We start from the raw sequence: 20,115 nt of genomic DNA, 5'->3' as shown, positions 1-20,115 counted from the left end.
TTTTTTTTGTATGGTGTCCCCCTCCACATCCATACCTGACCACTCTTCAAGGATAATGGTCTGGTATGTATTTTTTGTGTTGATGTTCCCCACTAACATCTAAACCAAAGTCTGATATAGAAGAAGGGAGTTCCAGACCATTTGTTTACAAACAAAATAAAGCAGCTTTCTCTGTAGCTTCAGCTTAGTGAATTAATGGAAAGCGCTCTGTGCTGAGCGGCTTCCTCTTCCTTAATAAACTGAAGCATAGTAAACATAGTTTATTATGCTTCAGTTGTGAATGCACATAGTGAGCAGTACCATGAGGGCACTGGTGCTCAGTGGAGGGACAAAGTGAGTATTGGTGCTCAATGGGGGGACAAGGGGGGCACTGGTACTCAGTGGGGGGACAAAGAGAGGACTGGTATTCATCAGGGGAACAAGAAGGGCACTGGTGCTCAGTGGGGGGACATGGTGGGAACTGGTGCTTTGTGGGAGGAGATGGGGACAGTGGTGCTCAGTGGGAGGAGATGAGGGCACTGGTGCTCAGTAGGGGGACATGGTGGGAACTGGTGCTTCGTGGGAGGAGATGGGGGCAGTGGTGCTCAGTGGGGGGACAAAATGGGGCACTGGTGCTCAGTTGGGGAGATTGGGGAGGTTCTTGTGCTTACTGGGTGTAGATGGGCTGTCCTGGTGCTAGTGAATAGAGATGAGGGGTCCTGGTGCTTAATGGGAGCAGATTGGGGGGTACTGCCAGTCAGTGGGGGAGGGGGGCACTGGTGCTCAATAGGGAGAGATGGGGGGTCCTGGTGCTTAGTAAGGGCAGAATGGGGACACTGCCAGTCAGTGGGGGAGGGGGACACTGGTGGTCAATACCGGGCTGTTAGATCCATCTGGAAACTTGTAGAAGACTCATCCCCTTCTCACTGTTCTTGTCTGCTGTTCTTTCAGCTCAGATAATCACTGCAGCCACTTGTCAACAAAGACCTGAAAGCAAAAGGCATTCTCTACTCTCTTATCTGCCGGGCTCTGACTGAAGACTCCTCTGACACAGATCCCAGCAGAGGAAGCCAGTGGTAGTCCATTAAGCAGTGGGTTGACATTTTTTCTTTTTGGCTTTAATAGCTTTGAGTCACCAAGTATTACATAAAAAAAAATAATTGTAGGTCCTTCCAGATATTCTTGATTGTGTGATATTACAGTCCTTTTCTGAATGTTTATGGTTTGAATCACCCAAAGGCTTCTTAAAATCATGAGAGGTTCTAGAGGCTACATCTTCCTAAATATAGAGAGTAAACCAACTTTTTTGACATTGCTGAGGACTTTTTAAGTCATGGTTGATATTGGAGCATTGTTAAGGTAAAACTAAAGGCAATATTTTTTATTATTAGAATGTCTGTCAGGTTTTTATTAGTGTCTGCGGCCCTGTTAGGAAGATTCACACTCACTATTTGTCCTGCTTACCATTACATTTTGGGTTGTCCCCAGAATAGTAATAGAGGGAAAATTTTCCAGTGCGAACACTTGTTCTGGTGACCTTGGTGACACCCCCAGATTCCCTCATGTTGGAGGGTTTTCCTCTTGCTTCCTGTTTTGGCTTTGGGACAGAAAGTGAAGGGAATCTTCCCAGTGGGACATAGATGTAAAAAAAAAAAAAAACAGACAATTTTGTTTTCATAACTTCTATGTCCACGCTGGTAAGGATGGCACTGTTTCCTTTAACTATTAGATAACTCCTATGCCACACATTTGTGGTTAAGTAAGATTACAGGTTGTTCTGGTAAGGCTTCTCATAAACTGCAGGATTATAGCTCCATTTTACATTCTTTCAGGGATTACATGAAAATACTTATGTAGTTATGTTAAGCTTTAAATATGTTTCACCTTGTCCAGAAGACTTACACTGTTGAACACATGACAGAAAATATACATTTCATGTAAATAAGTTGACATTTGTCTTATTTTTCTTTAGTTATAAAAATTAAGAAATGTAATTTTGTTGGTTTTCTGGACCAGGTCCCCTTATACACTATTTACCTTCCAAATTATTGAGCATTAAGAGTCTATTTCATTAGTATTAAAATGATTGCAGTCATTCTCCTAAACTGACTCCCGTATACCTTTGCTTATGAATTGTGATTAGGACTGAACCAGAAGCTCATCCTGATTAGAATTCTCTCTCAGTTATTCTGCTGCTAGCTATCCAGATGTTAAAGTGTTACTAAACCCACAAAAGTTAAATCAGTCTGTACTATATGCAGTAAAGCATGCTTGTTATACTGACTGTGGAACCTATGGGGTTAATCCTCTGCATTGCGTAAAAAAGGCCATTTGATCATGTCTTCTCTGTTCCTTCTCTTGTTCAAATTTACAAGTCTTATCTCCTGAACCCGTAGCCATTCTGCACATACTCAGTTTAGTGTGTATTGCTAGAGAGGTTTTTTTTTTCTTGGGAGAGTGCATGTGATCAGCACAGGGCCAATCAGCACTGTCCAGACAGAGATCAGGGGTTTTGCATCTTCCTAGAGCAGAAAGAAAACTCCTCCTACAAGCTTTAACCAGTGCTCTGTTGAATACTAATAGAAGTCACAAGACTTCTCCAACTGCTGATGAGAAAAGGTATTTAGCAGTTTATATTTACTAAAATAATTGCACTTCCATGTTCTGTGTACTGTGGGAGGCCAGATATAGTGAATGCAGGGTTCTGGGTTTAGTAACACTTTAAAAATGTTGAAAACCCCCAGTTGATTCTGACCTCCTTACGCCCAATGGATGGCATAACATTTTTTTTGAAATTGTGTTTTTTCATGTTGTTAAAACACAGGTGACTGAAGGAGCCATTGTCACTTCAGTGTTTCTACTTTAAGCGGTCTAAGTTTTTTCTTTCTCATGGGAATCTCCATTAAACACTAATGTGATTATGGTTGTAGTAACTACAGGAAAATATTATTTTTTATAGCTTCTCAAAATATTTAACAGAATTCAAAGCCATGCTAATCAACTTCAAGCATGCAGTGATTAATATTTGTGAGTAATATGAATAAAAGTACTAATAAGGTTATAATATTCCAGCCAAAATATTTTTGTGTTTGAAGGGAGTAGGAGGAATTGTTAGATCCTCTGAAATTTTTTTTAATATGCTGCTTGTGCCCTTGTTGGTGAGATTTTCTCTTTATCCTGTCCTGGTGGTGACAATATTGACACTGGAAGTGAAAGTGAGGGAAAATCTCACATTGGCATACAGACAACAGTAAAAAGTTTTATGCAAGTTTTATCCTTCCTCCTTTCTTCTAAAAAAAGTGTATTTTGCTGCTGCCAAACCGGCTGCTGATCAGGCCTATGCTTGTAATCACACTGGAAGAAATAATAATAAAAGTTCAAGTCACTTCTAGTCTATTCACATTGTTTTCAATTAAACGCTGATGAAGGAGGTGTTTTGAACCTCTGAAATGCATTGGATTCTCTTTGTATTGTCTTCCTGACTATTGAAGTGGACCCTTCAATTTCCATTTTTGTTCCTTTGTTGTTAAAAGGGACTTCCAGATTCCAATGAACCTCCTGCTCGCAATCCCCCACAACCATCGGGCCAGGTTTGTAAAGAGAGGTCCTTATCCTCATCAATATGAAGACAAGGTGCTATGCCAGGGGGGTCCAGGACATTGCTCAGTAAGGTTATAGAGGTAAGGCCCCTCTCTTTCCTGGCATGGCAGGTTGTATGCGTGGGTAAGGATCTGGTATGGATTTATGATCATTTTGTGATTTGGCATGATTTTAGTATAGATGAATGTAATCTCCAGCTGATTTTTGTCAAACCGAACAAAGTAGCTGGGAGCTGTCATTTTACTAGCAATTTAAACACTAATTTTTTCTTTGTAAATGTCAGTGTTGCTGTAGGGGGTTATATACATTGCAAAGATGTGCCACATCACAGGCAAGGTCAGGACATCCCCTAGACATTTTATTTAATGTAGTTCAGCAGTTTTAATGTTTCACTTCAAGGATTATTAAAATACACTATTTTGCCAAAAGTATTGGGACACTCCTCCAAATCATTGGATTCAGGTGTTCCAATCATATAAAATGATGTATAAAATCAAGCACCTAGGCATGCAGACTGCTTTTACAAACATTTGTGATTAGAATGGGTCGCTCTCATGAGCTCAGTGAATTCAAGAGTGGTACCGTGGTAGGTCGCCACCTGTGCATTAAAGCCAATCCATGGAATTTCCTGGCTAATAAATATTCCAAATTCATCTGTTATTGGTATTATAACAAAGTGGAAGCAATTGGGAACAACAGAAACTCAGCCACACAGTGGCAGGCCACTTAAAATGACAGAGCGCACAGTGCACAGGCGTCATCAAGTGTCTGCAAAGTCAATAGCTAAAGACCTCCAAAGGTCATGTGGCCTTCAGATTAGCACAACAGTGTGTAGAGAGCTTCATGGAATGGGTTTCCATGGCTGAGCAGCTGCATCCAAGCCTTACATCACCAAGTGCAATGCAAAGTGTTGGATGTAGTGGTGTAAAACACGCCGCCACTGGACTCTAGAACAGTGGAGACGTGTTCTCTGGAGTGATGAATCACACTTCTCTGTCTAGCAATCCGATGGATGTGTCTGGATTTGGTGGTTGCCAGGAGAATGGTACTTGCCTGACTGCATTTTGCCAAGTGTAAAGTTTGGGGGAGGGAGGATTATGGTGTGGGGTTGTTTTTTAGGGTTTGGGCTTGGTCGATTAGTTCCAGTGAAGGGAACTCTTAAGGCGTCAGAATACCAATTTCATGCTCCCAATTTTCAGGGAACAGTTTGGGGATGGCCCCTTCCTATTCCAACATGACTGCGCACCAGTGCACAAAGCAAGTTCCATAAAGACATGGATGAGTGGGTTTGGGGTGGAGGAACTTTATTGGCCTGCACAGAGTCCTGACCATACCCTGATAGAACACCTTTGGGATGAATTAGAGCGGAGACTGCGAGCCAGGTCTTCTCGTTCAACAACAATGCCTAACCCCACAAATGTGCTTCTGAAAGAATGGTCAAACATTCCCATAGACACACTCCTAAACCTTGTGGATAGTCTTCCCAGAAGCGTTGAAGCTGTTATAGCTGCAAAGGGTGGGCCAACTCAATATTGAACCCTATGGACTAAGACTGGCGTCCGAATACTGTTGGCAATATAGTGTATCTACTTCCAGCAAAAAAAAAATGTTTTTTGTTAATTTTTTTAGCTTTGATACATCTTTTCAGTGGCAGTGCCCAGCCACCCATGCCATTTGTTTGTCAACCCCTTGCCTATTAGCCTAGAAAATGACCAGAACTGTTCTGTTAGCATTCGGCTGGAGTTTTAGATTGGACACCTGAACTTTAGTCATTTTCACCGAAACCTGATGGAGCCCAACCCAGATGTGTTTGGCGCATCACTACTAGAGACACTGTGGAACAATTAATTCTCAAAGGCCACAAGAGAGGCTCTAAAGTCATTGAAATCGAGTCTCAGCACTCGGCCCTGTCCTGTCTTTCTGTGCACCTGCTCTTTGTTTACATTAGAGATTGGAAGGCTGATATGCAGCCAAGTTAATGCTGGGATGTGGGATCAGGGTTAAATTTAAAAAAAAATGAAAGTGAAAGCGCTTACTGCCAAGGCTCCATTCACACTAGTGTTTTTTTTAGGTTAAAAGCTGGAAAAAACACTGAATAAAAAACTGCAAGTAATTGCATTTTTTAGTAGCATTTTAGTAGCGTTTAGAAGCGTTTAGGAGTATTACCGTTTTATTAGCATTTTTACAGTACATGTAGGAAAAGAAAAAAAAACTAGATAAAAGCGGTTATGAGCACTGTAGTAGCATTTAGGAGGATTTACGTTTTCTGCTGGAAAAATGTTCCCAAAAACTCTACAAAAACGAAAAAAAATTTTCCTGGTCCTAAACTCTGAAGCTTGAAAAAACACTAAAATAGCGTGCATGGACACATAGAATAACTTCTAGGAGCAGAAACAAAATGCTGATAACAGCTTCTAGGAGCTTACAAAAATGCTAGTATGCATGGAGCCTTAAACTTTTAGTTTGAATGAATTGCTCCATAGTGCCTGCATCTACAGAGGTTTGTAATGGCTTATTTTAATGATTATTTACTCCTTATTTCAATATGTAAATATTGGAATGTCTGTTGCCTGCCCACAGTTCTTTAAACTGCAATGCAGATTTGCAGTCATCTAGCACAAATTGGTAATACAGCAGCCAGGAGGTGCATACAATATTATACAATGACTTCACCTTCAAGGAAAATGAAATAGGAACATATATCCTGCATTATTTAATAACCCTTAGCAAAGCTCTTAAAATGTCATGCTTTGCTGCTTCTACCTTTTAGGATTATGTTTCAGGCCCCAGTGGCTCCAGAAGGGGAATGTTTGTTGATAAATTTACAGGCAGAGTAATACAAGCAGTGGAAGAATGAGATGCGCTGTTGAAATTGATCATGGTGGATCACAGTGGGACAACACAAGTAAAATGACATGAGCCTAAGTTCCCTTATCACCATAGCCCGAATAGTGGAGGATAATAAGAAGCCAGTTTGTTAAATGATAACTGGTTGTTCTTGAATTATTTGATGAATTATAATAAAAGGGTGAATACAAAACCAAGTAATGGGTTATAGATCACTAGGCTGATCATAATTTTAGTCATGCCACTGATTAGGGAAAACGGTTAAAAATACAATATAAATAGTATGAAAGAAATATGTGCTTAAAAAAAAATGTTAACGGTGAAGATCTGAACTGTGTTTACCAAGAAGCAACTTGCATTGAAATGACATATAAATTATACATTGAAGTGCTGCATCAAAACATGCACCTAAATAATTGAACATTCCTGCTGTATAACAGGACTCTTACAGCACAGCTTTCACAGATTAAAGATGGTCATGCTCTACCTTTTACAGTTGGAAATATCTTTAAGGCAAGTACAAAATACACTCTGTACAAATAAACATTATAAATGATTCAAAAGTGGTAATACCCAAAGTTTTCTTAGCTACTAAAGATTTTGAAATGACCCACAACTCACATCTGAAATAGTTAACTAATTTTAAAGCAGTCAATGTTTCAATTAACTTTGGGACAAAAGCTGAAGTGTAGCCTAATTAACAGGTAACCTACATTTTCTTTGAATGATGTTTTTATTATTAAGTATTTAGGACAGATATTAATTAGTTTTTCATGCATTCGTTAACCCTTTCATGACAAGAGGTCATTGAAGCCTTTAAATGCCCAGGACAAGTTTAGCAGCTTCAGTATGTGTACCTTTGCTTGACAATAACTCTATGACATCATTTTATATATATATATAGGAGGCAAGGGATTGTCAAACAAAGCTACTATTGCAAAAAAAAAAAAGTTATTGTTTGGTGGGAAATAGTTTCAATAAGGCTCGAGGAATAAAATTTAAAATGTACAGTACAATTCATTTAAATAATATTTGTGGGAATTTCTTTAAAGCTGCCTTTGTAGTGGCACATCTGTAGGATATAATTAAGCAAAGTGACATTTACAAAGAAAAAAAAAACATTTAAATTACCAGCTGCTAAGGACATTTCCCTGACACTTTTTTGTGTTTGTATACAAAGCAACCAGGATTCCTCTCAACATCCCTACCAGACCCTTATCCTAAATGAAGGTCTGGTATGGATTTTAGGTGGAAAACTCACACAGAAAAAAAGCATGCCCACCCCCCAAAAAATAACCCCCCCCCCCAAGATACCCCCCCATGAATGCATAAAGGGTATTTAGTACCCCTGGTCACTTATTTACAAAACAAAATTTGAAATGCAAATAGACACACCCACCTTAGAAAAAGTCCTTCAAAACACAAACACTTTAGTCCTTTATTGAAAAAAAGTCCCACAATGTAAACCCATCATCAATCCCATTATCTAGTGATGTAGATATCCATCAACCACAAAGAATGATGCCTGCCGACATGTCCCCTCCTGACAACTGCTTGCTGCAAACAACGTTTCCTTAGCAGGTAACAGGTAAATGTAAACAGAGGTTCGGGGTATCCCGATGATATCATTGACCAAATGAGGACATGACCATATTTGGCAAACGATAACAGTCAGGATCCCTGTGACATCATTGACCTAATTTGGTAATGTCTATATTTGGTCAGTGATGTCACATTGGATAGCCTGACCCTTTGTTTACATTCAGGTATGGGCTCGGGAGTTGTTTTTCATGGCAAGCAGTCTTCAGAACAGACGGGTGGGTGTTTTTTTTTTGTGTAATAAAGAAGTTTTTCAAATGATGTGTGATGCATTTATTTACATATATTGGAGTACTCATTCACATGAGGTGCAGTCACCTGGCAAGGAATTTGGATAAAAGACCCTTCCTCATCAAAATGGGGACAAGATGCTTAGTCAGGGGGGACATGGATGCATGTAACAGACGTCTGTCACAAACTCCTTGGGGATGTCCAGGACCTCTGCTACAGCACCCTCCTTGTGTTTACATCAGCCTAATGTCTGATGAGGTCTCCTGGTCACTCCATTATGAAGGAGAAAATGATCTGTGCTTTTATGTTGCTTTGATGTACAGTATATGATTCATGTGATGTGGTTTTGTCTTTTAATACCTGAGAAGAATTAGGTTGTCTTGTTCCTGGGAATTGTGATGCTTTGCAAAAACACATTTTTCACACAGGCAAATGAAGATTGTTAGGTGTAAAAACTATAACTTGTCATTTAAAGCGATTCATTAAAAAGTGTGAAGCAGAAGAAACGGAGATACTTTATGTTAATCTTAGACCCTAAAAAGGAACACTGCAATTATTGACTCAATGAATTGAGCACCACCTAACAGTGGCATCTGCAACCAAATCTTATGCCAAAGCATTCCAGTGTTTCACATCCACCATTTTGTTTGCCGACTGTTGTTGTTTTATTTGTATTATTTGTTATTGTGATATATACAGTATATATATATATATATATATATATATATATATACACTGTATTACCAAAAGTATTGGGATAACCCTCCAAATCATTTGATTAGGGTGTACAAATCGCCTCCATGGCCACAGGTATATAAAATCAAGCACCTGGGCATGCAGACTGCTTCTACAAACATTTGCTCAGTGAGTTCAAGCGTGGTACTGTGGTAGGTGGCCACCTGTGCAATAAGTCCATCAGTGAAATTTCCTTGCTACTAAATATTCCACGGTCAACTGTTAGTGGTATTATAACAAAGTGGAAGCAACTGGAAACAATGGCAACTCAGCCACGAAGCGGTAGACCACGTAAAATGACAGAGTGGGGTCAGCGCATGCTGAAGCACAAAAGTCTCCAACTGTCTGCAGAGTCAATAGCTAAAGACCTCCAAATTTCATGTGGCCTTCAGATTAGCACAATAATAGTGCATAGAGAGCTTCATGGAATGGGTTTCCATGGTCGAGCAGCTGCATCCACACCTTGCATCAACAAGTGCAATGCGTGGATGCAGTGGTGTAAAGCATACCGCCACTGGATTCTAGAGCAGTGGAGACGTGTTCTCTGGAATGATGAATCACACAATCTGATGGACATGTCTGGGTTTGGCGGTTGCCAGGAGAAGGGTACTTGCCTGACTATATTGTGCCAAATGTAAAGTTTGATGGGGGGGATTATGGTGTGGGGTTGTTTTTCAGGGGTTGGGCTTGGCCCCTTAATTCCAGTGAAGGGAACTCTTGAGGTGTCAGCATACCAAGACATTTTGGACAATTTCATGCTCCCAACTTTGTGGGAACAGTTTGTGGGACCTGCAGAGTCTTGACCTCAACCCAATAGAACAGCTTTGGGATGGATTCGAGTAGAGACTGTGAGCCAGGCCTTCTCGTCCGATATCAGTGCCTAACTTCACAACTGCACTTCTGGAAGAATGGTCAAACATTCCCATAGACACACTCCTAAACCTTGTGGACAGCCTTGCCAGAAGAGTTGAAGCTGTTATAGCTGCAAAGGGTGGGCCAACTCAATATTTAATGCTATGGACTAAGACCTGGAATGCCATTAAAGTCCATGTGCGTGTAGTCAGGCTTCCCAATACTTTTGGCAATATAGTGTACCTGTGTGTGTGTGTGTATATATATATATATATATATATATATATATATATATATATATATATATACTGTGTGTGTATATATATATATATATATATATATATTTTGTAGAGCTCCTTCGAAGGAGCTGCTGTACAACATTTCCCCCACACAGCACCCTTGGCCAGGCAAAAATTATTTTCCACACTCTCTCCAATGGCTGGGGAAACAGTCTAGGGGTGTTTATTTTGGGAATGCATGACTTGGATGGGAACTGGGGGTTACATGGGATGCTCAAACTGTAGAAAACTACAATCCCCAAACAAACTGTTGGGGACCTGCTAAAGTTTCTGGCTGCTATAATCCAAAATGAACTGGGCTGCACAACAGTGAGTGTAATGGTGCAGTTGAAACAGGGAATAAAAGTCCCAAAAGATATTGTTGAAGACACAGCACCTGGCCGTATTGCTCAACACATGGCTTCTCTAGGTCCAAACGTATAGGTGCTGGGGTGCGCCTTGCTGTCTTGCACTGCACTTATGCTACCCCTGGTCCCAGACATGTAAGGTTTTGCACTTCCCTGTCCTCTCCTTCCTTTGGGTGTATGACTGGATTGGAATCACAGCTGACTTGTGCTCGTCTTCTTAAAGAGATAGTTCACCTTTAGCAAAAAGCTGCCCATGGTGTAAGGGGTGTCTGTAGATAAAAACAAACTGTGCAGCTCTGACTAAAATTGAATAATGCCCTTGCTATAGGTGTAGGTCATTTACATACCTCCTGAAGCCTGACTGGAAAACTTTCAGGGCGTTACTAGGTGAAGCATAGTCATTACTGCTCACCTCCTCCATCACAGGAGTGAGCTCATAGATGCTGAGCTCAGAGCTACTACATCAGGGGAGAGAACGAGCATGTGAGGGGCCAGTTTACAGAGAATAATACTGTTCAGGAATCATGATTGACCTGGATTCCTAAATTGCGTGATTCTTCACAGATTAAACATATCTGCAATTAACAAGGGAACTTTATTACAACATGGCAAATTTGCTATTCTCTCGATTTAATCATCAATAATCAGTTGCCATGTCAACTAATAGAAACAATGATATTTTTGTGTCATTTCTTCGAAAATAATTGATAAAGTAACAAAATATAATCTATAAATCGAAATGGCTGTATTTCCAATTTAATCAAATGTACGCATTTTTTAAAGCATCCTGTCAGTTTCAATCAACCCGGAAAATAAAAAATTGCTTTCAAAAGCAACCAGTGATGTATTTGCATCATGATAAAATACTTTTAGCCGCAGGTCATTCAAAACTATGCTTTGATTTAATGCAATCAAATAGTCTGCACATTGAGAACTCTATTAAAATAGCTGCATGTTAAGTGCCAGTAATGACGAGATTTTTGTTTTAGCCACACATGCTCTATGCCCCTGCTGACACTAATGTTCTTTCCACAGTATTTTTCCATGCTTTTCTTGCCAGAACGTAAGTAAAATGCTTATTTCTTTTCATTTTGTATTAAATCATCTTGAACAGCTATCTTCAGAAAAACAAAACAAATATATTGAGTTGCACTATTCATTTTTTACCACAGTAATCTTTTTTCTTCATTCCGAAAAGTATGAAAGGGACTATAAAGGTGACCATACATGGGGAGTATTAGCAAGTAATGCAGCAAATTAGGTTGATCTGACTATCGTACAGCAATAAACCAAAGCAACCAATCAGAAATCATCCTTCTGAAGTCCCGTGCAAGAAGGACACTATATGGTTGCTGTGAGCTACCGCACTTAAGAATTGTCACTTAACCACTTCAGCACCCAGCCAATTCTGACATTTCTGTCATACATGTAAAAATCAGCATTTGTTTTTTTTGTGAGAAAATTACTAGCAAAATATTTGGAGGCCCTAGATAATAAAATGGAGGGTGCTGCAAATATTTGCAGGCCCTAGAGAATAAAATGGCACAATATAACACAATATAATACCAAAGTGTTTGGATCATATAAAAGATGGTTTTACACCGAGTAAATAGACACCAAACATGTCACCCTTTGAAATTGTGCACTCTAGTGGATCGGCACCAAACTGCGGTATTTAAAAATCTCCTTAGGCAACTCTTTATAAGCCTTTACAGGTTACCAGTTTAAAGTTCCAGAGGAGGTCTGGTGCTACATTTATTGCTCTCGCTATAATATTCACAGCAATACCTCACATGTGTGCTGTGAACACCATTTACATATGCATGGACTCCTAACTTCCTCTTGTCTGATGCTTGACAATATTGTCAGGATCAGTCTCTAGTCTGGTATGGCTTTGTCTCATCAGCTGATAATGGCCAGAGTAGCTATCAGCTGACTCTGAATAACTGGAGAACATAAGTAAATGTACTCCTGGAAGCCTCAAATGAAAATTACAGCCAAAAATGCTTTGACTATACCTCTCTTTTAAGCATTCAGTAGCATTTGGTGGCCCAGAGGACTAAGGCTCTCAAGCTTTTAGATATAGGCAGGAAAGGACACATCCACAAACATGCTCAGGATGTTTTGCTAAAGTCAGACGGAACCCACTAGCACAAAGTTCATCAGTGATCTGGTAGCTAACAAACATTGAGGTCAGCCCATATTGCTTTCCTGACTCAACCCACTGGATCTTTCAGCAGAGTCTGGCAGATGACACATCACAGGAACACCCATGAGAACACCCTACTGGAGAAATAACTATACTACAGAAAAGTCAAAAAGTGCAGCTATAAGAAGGTCTTAGGGATCACATCCCTACACATGCATACATTCATTTATTTCCCAGTAAAACAGTGCACTGCTTTGACTCTCGATAACCTTCCCACACACAGTATATAGGGAAAAGGTCCTTTGGAGTTGTAGTTCTGGGAGACATGCCTATGTCAATAGGAACTGATGTATCTCTTTCCAACCTCTAATCCAAGCACCAGCAACTAGTTTACAGGCTTGGAGAGGATGTCTCAAGGAGTAATAAAGGCCATTTCTTACTGATGAAACAAAAATGCTAAGACATGCTCTAGAGGTGGTAAATTTGGGTCATGCCTGGAGATCTCTTTTAATAGTGAGATTGTTGTTACATGGAAGTCATGGATTATGGGACAATATTTAATTATTTATTCTTTAAAGGATAAGTTCACCTTTTAACAAAAAAATAATAAATTCAAATTTTTTTTACCTGTAAAGCACTGCACCAGCCATCAGCAGATGGCTGGTGCCATGTAGGATTCCTGCAGACCTGTCAGTGTATCTGTGTGCTTGTACATCTTGTACGCCCTGACAGGAAGACTCAATGACTTATTCAGAACTACGAGCCGACAGCTAGGTTGTCGAAACTTGTAGTTTTCTCATTCACAGAATACTGTTTTTTTTTTTAAATTGTAACAACTAGTGGGAGGGAGAAGATCCCCCACTAGCTGTTACAACGGGGATTGGGGGGGGGGGGGCGCGAAGGCTGGTCTATTCATAACATGTTGATTTTTGTGGCAATATTTGCTTGCTTTAAGTGGTTTAAAGCAGGAGTGCAGTGGTTAGCAAGTATTGTCTTGCAATGCAAGAATCCCTAGTTACAGCAGGCAAACCCAATGAGGAAACTTGCTGTCCAGTGTGCACCCATATACTGGTACTTTGCAAAGTGTTCTGCTAAGTCTTTGCGATTTAATTTCTAAATATGGAAGCACAGTCTAGAAAGTGATGCATTGTTAGAAAAATCTTTTCCCCTAATCTGAAGGAGGTAATCTCTGCATCTGCTTCCTCAAGAGATCCCATGTGGAATATATCTCAAATCCAATTATCCACCATATGAAGAAGAAACCAATTTACATATATTAATTACAACAATTAGAATGGAAATTAGCTTTATCTTCATGGAAGTATTGTTTCTAATCGTTCCATCATTTTATTGTTATAATTATTATTGTTGCTATTTATATACTGCCCAAGAGGGTATTTTGTGAAAATTAGGCTTTCCTTTTACATAGAAATTATATATATACAGTTTGCAAGTTGCTTACCTTTTCTCACATCTACAATATACATTAATCCAGTATAAAACAGAACAAAAGGCTTGTGAGGCAACTGCCATTTTTACATGATATGGGTTTATATTAACTCCATAAAAAGCAGATTTAACCATTGTCAGAATGTATGCATTTGCTCACGTGTTAAAAATCTGTTTTTTTTTTAGGGAGCCATTTCTGGATTCAATTAAACCACAGCTAATTATTTTGTGATTTGATAATTGTACTGACTTTGTACATTAATTGGAATACAACTGATGAAAAAAGGGTGGTATAGGCACTTGGCATGTGAAAACGCTGTAACAATAGGCAAGGCAACAGCTGCAAGAGCAACCAAAATATGGGGAATGACCAAGAAAAAAATTAAAAAAGATTAAACATGTAGTGAAAATGTAATACTAACCTGCAAAATTCCTTATAACGTCTCTGGCTTGTAGATGACACTATACACTGTGTTATGTGTGTTGTACTTTCTATAAGGGTGGATAAAAATCAATGATTTTTTAAAAAAAATCAAAAAAATCTGATTTTTTTTATTTAAATCGGATTTTGTTTATTTAAATCAGATTTTTTAAATAAAATGCTTTTTGAGGAAAATATATTACCATCCAAAGGTTATTCCATCATGAAATAAAGATTAGTTTTTTAAATATGTAGAATAAGGCTGTATATGTTTAATTTTTTTGGTAAATAAATTCCTTTAATCCATTCACAATGTCATGCTCTTCCAGAGGTTTCTGTAAGATTATTGGGCAGTTTCTCTGCCTACAAGATATTATCACAGATGATTGGTTTACTTTTGCAGTTCTCAAAACTGAATTTGACTCAGCGGAGATCACATGCCTCTTCACAGCAAAAATGTTATAACATGAACAGAGTTAAGAAAAAGACCTTCATGCTAACTTCTACAAACCTATGAATACAGAATCAACCCCTTCAGTGCTAAGTTTCAAGAAGTTCAGTGAATGGAATAGAAACAATATTTTTCTGATTGTTTGGAGTGGAATAGATGTGCACAAGAAGAAAGGGAAACTAAGTGTGAGGAGAAGGGGCTGACAGTCTACGTTTCTTAAAATATATATATTTTGTTTAGCCAAATTAGTTACCAAACATGGATGTTTGTTTAAGCAAATCACATATGCTGGAATGTTATTGTTTCAGTTGAATAAATCTATTTAAATTGTTATTATTAAGGGAATGATTATTTTTCTCCTTCCTAAGTACAACAGAAAAGTTGTCCAAAAATGAATGATTAACCTATTAAACTGGGGATAAAAAAAACTAATATGAAAAGTTGTTATTCTAAAAATCTTCATCTACTTGCATATTAAAGTTATACCAGCAAGAATTAGTCTTTATGTAGAAAACTAGGATTTAAATCAAGCCTTACTGACTAGTGATTTAAATCGTGATTTAAATCAGTTTGATTTAAATCAAATTCACCCTGCTTTCTATTATCTGTATACGTTTATTCCAGTTCCTGTTATAACATATATGAATGCCTGAATGCGTTAATAAAAGCACTCTATTATAACTACTCTGCCTCTCAGACTAAAGGACACAAAATGATTGGTGACAAGGATGCCTATTCTATCTCTACAGCAGCCTTCACCTTTTCTTCCACCTACTGGTGAGCCAGAAATGCCTTTTACTGCTTGGATCCTCGTGTTTGGGAATCACATGCTTGCTGCCATTTAAGAGGACTTATCTACTTCAAGAAAACATGCTTTATTATTCCCTCACTGGAAGCAAAATGGCCGCATTATTTCTATACCTCTCTAATATCCATTTCAAATTAAAAGTATAGACTATAGTAGTGCTACCCTGAAAGGAGCCGCTTGGTAATTTCAGTTCTTTGTTCTGCACCTCGATTCCAAGGACAATCTCAGCCTCTCTAGCACACGCAGTTGAGTGAAAGTTATTGCACACACTTATAGGAACACAAGTCTGGATACCTTTAACTCAACTATGAATTAGTATCAGGAAATAAGCACAAGACTGTTTAGTGTAAATAAATTCAATGTGTAGGTATGGATTAGAATAAATGGTGGTTTGAGCATAAATGAGCAAACAGAAGGTAGGTTTCGGTACACCCCACTAGACAGTATGCCAAGGAAACTTAGAATAGAGTTCTGTACCACTAAACTGAAATTAGCTTTTGAATCAGCAAACAGGGCTTGTAAGCAATAACTGCAATGTAAATACTAGTACTATAACTAGTTTAGAGTGCACTCTAGGAGAATGGCTAGGATATAGTGTAATGTTCTCTGAGAAGTACCTCTTAGCAAAAGCAATAGGTAAAGGTCTCTCTGTAGCAGCTGTAAAGGGGCAGTCTGTAACGGAACGGGACCCAGACCTCGCTAGGGTATTTCCGTTATACTCTCGCTTCCCTGTCTGAACACCATCCACGGATCACACCCGCTGATCATGCAGGAGATAAGACAGCACCAGACTCTCTTAAGACAGGAAGTCAACTCCTTTATTTTTACACAAACACAAGAAATTTACACAGGGCGGGGAAATACAACCAGGAACAGGAAACACATCATCAGGCCCTCCCAGCAGGGGGAAAGGGCTGCAGGAAACACCCCCCACCAAACCAAGACACAGAACAATGGGATGCAGCACATGGCAGTGAACAATGAACAATGGAACAACCACATGGCAGTGAACAATGGACAACCCCCACACCCATATTAGAACATTTCACCCTTTACCCCCTAACAGGCACAGGGTGCCTTAGACATAAGAGGGATTTGGGAAGATGATACAGGGGTCCCCCCCCCAACAAACTCCCGTCACACAGTCTTTAGTCCTATCGCTTCAGCCTGCTAACATTGGGGCCCAGCTGTACCATTGGTGCACATGAGGACAGTCTCAGTCACACCTGCAGGCAGCAAATAAGGCTGCTAGATGGCTGTATGGTCAGTTACTAAAGATTCCCTCTAGCAGCAAATAGTAAATCCCCAGCTCACCAGTGCCAGTGAAATTGCAGCTCGCCATACAATAACACATAAGGATTAGTCCACTCTCTGCTCTGCACCCAGATAATTCTGTCTGTCAGCACCTCCGGAATCAGTATTCCGGATCCCACTAGTGATGGTGCACCCAGGACAGGGATGTGAACTCTGTGGTCCCTGTCACGGCAGTAGAAAGTTATGTCCTGTTCAGCCCAGAAAGATACAGCTCTATCCCCTCCTTCCAGCAATATCCTCTCTGGGTAAAGTAGTGCAAAACTTTTGATCACCACAACATATTCTCTCCTATTCTCTCAGTTCGATTCTCTGCAATCCCCTCTCAAGTCCTTGAGTTTGGTTGATGATGATGGCATCTCTTCCATCTCAGAATCCCCAGTCAGGAAAGTTGTGAACCAGCTATATGCTGCTAAAAGCAAAAACGTAGCACCTTGTTAGTGCACTGTACCTTCCAATTTGTGAGGCACCTTAGGAGCTTAATATAACACTGAGTGGTCAGTTGAGCAGATAAACCCACTGCTGAATACATAATTTGATATGAAAATTATTAAAGCTGGACTCACATCTAGGTGTTTTTTTTTTTTCTGCTGTACCTTTCTATAACAAGCAATGGAAACACATCAAAATGCATGGTAACGCTCATTGCAATGCACTGTATTTAATAATAGTGCATGTCAAAATGCATCATCAATGAGCATTGACATTCCTCATGATGCATCCATGTGAGCCACAATGCTTGTTGACTTGTCTCTTGACATGCATTTTGATGCGTTTCTATTGGTTTAGTCCAGCCTAAACATTATATGAACTAATGTACGTTCATCTCCATGTATGATAGCAGCAACTAATGCACTTTTGCTTTACTTTTCTAGCTAGCCTCATGCAATATTGTTCATTAACTGTACTGAGAGTGTTTGTGTATTTTTGTACTTTGAGGTTTCTCATTAACTAACACTTAACATTTCTTCCTAAGCAAAGAAAAACACTCTTTCATACACCATGTTTAAATGCTAAATGTACCTCTAAGCATGGGTATACATAAATAGCTTAAGTCCGTAATCAAAGTCATTGAGCACATGCTGTAAAACTAATTGCCGTGAATGTGTCCCTCATACAGTAAGTCACTGCCGCAATTATTTGTGACAGGACTTCATCTTGTAACAATGTCTGCATTAACACAAGGAAGAAATTGTGCTTACACCATTGTAATTCTCAAAGAAAGCCAAGTAAATCATTAATTTACTATGTAACAGGCGCCGGCTTTTAAAAACTAGCTGCAAATAAATATTCTTGAAATCACCGCTAGTTGATAACTGAAAAATACAATACATTTCTTAGGACGGCAATGAGAAAAATTCCTGCTTTATACAAGATTAGTGTACATGATTTTCTGTTTATCAACATCTATTTATGGGAACATAATAAAATAGCCCACCATGACAAAGTGGCCAATCAAGCTCATTCCACCTGAAGTGTTGAGCATAATAAAAGACCCCAGTGGCATGATGAGCATATTTGCCTTTTAGTTACAGAGCTAAAAAGAAGGTATATATATATATATATATATATATATATATATATATATATATATATAAATATATATATTTTTTTTTTTACTGTATTTTTAGTGCTGTGAAATTATAAAATATAAAATATTATTATGAAATACATATGTCATACTATACCTTTGGGGAAAAAAATAGCATTTTTGCTATTTTTTTCCCCAAAGGTATAGTATGACATATGTATTTCATAATAATATTTTATATTAAGTCCTTCCAGCTAGAAAGGTTGGGACAATGTCCATAGCTGGTTTGCTGCAAATAAGTCTGAATAGGAAAAGAATACTTTAAAGGAGGGACACTTCTCACCTTCTCAAATGCCCTTCCTCTGTATTTGCAGAAGATGGAATTAATAGTCAGTTTACACATGCTGTACACAGGCATGCAGGTAGTGCTGAGCATTATTTATAGAAAAATCAGTATGCTGTGCAACCTAAGAGACATGGATGCACCTTGAATTAACATTAATTGTAGAATTAATGGTTTATACTAAGTTAAGTGCAACCAACGAGGTGCATGCCACCTCCTGGGATTATCTGTTTAATTTACAATTTACATTTTTACAGAGTGCCAGGAGCATAGCTTTGACTATGTTTCCATCACTCCGATGCTTTATATTCTGGTCTTAGCTCCTGCCCAATCACAGAGCAATTTGTATTATGTTAACTCAATCATAAAATACAAAAGCTTTTGTGAAAGAGAAGCAGAGGGTAAGGGCAGGCAGTGTGTGAGCGCCCTGGGAGTAGCGATAGCTATACTCCCAGTACTTCATGAAATTTTCAGATGCAAATTAAAGGGATAAGTCCACGAGGTTGCATGCACTTAACTGGATTTACCCCATTGTAAGCCATTTTACAAAGTGACTGAATTCCCGTTGTTCAGCATTAAAACTCAACTTCAGGCAGCTAAAAAGATGACCCTTGGGCCACCTCCTTCTCCCTCCCCCACATTCTCCATTGCAAGAGTTAAATGTTCACTTTGCTTAGGGGTAGAGGCACAAGCAGCTATGCTTACCTTGTTCCTTACTCCTGCTAGCTTTCCATTATCATCACATACAGTGCAAGACCAGTGGTTCTGCATTGCTTGTAAGGACACAGAGGGTCCTCTCACATCCCAGAGCAGAGAAGAAGGCTGTCTGCCAAGGAAATGAAGAACACAGTAAACATACCTGCTTATTCTGATCCCCATAGACAAAATTAAAACTTACCTTTACAGTGTGTGTAGGGCACCACTGCAATGGTAATTTTTTAACTTAAACCATAGTCCAGCTTTACAGTTTTTAAAACATTTAATCATAAACAGGTACACCTCACAAAAGTTATTATTATTAATATTATTATACAGTATTTATAAAGCGCCAATAGTTCGCTCAGCGCTGTACATTACAAAGGGGGACAGAACATGTGACAGAACAATACCAATACAATGCAAAACATGAGGGGATCGAGGGCCCTGCTCTTTCGAGCTTACAA

Source organism: Staurois parvus, unplaced genomic scaffold, assembly GCF_062004578.1.
Source record: "Staurois parvus isolate SC_StPar_1 unplaced genomic scaffold, SC_StPar_1.0 ptg000153l, whole genome shotgun sequence".
Lineage (NCBI taxonomy): Eukaryota > Metazoa > Chordata > Amphibia > Anura > Ranidae > Staurois > Staurois parvus.
Note: the sequence above shows the minus strand (reverse complement) of the source record.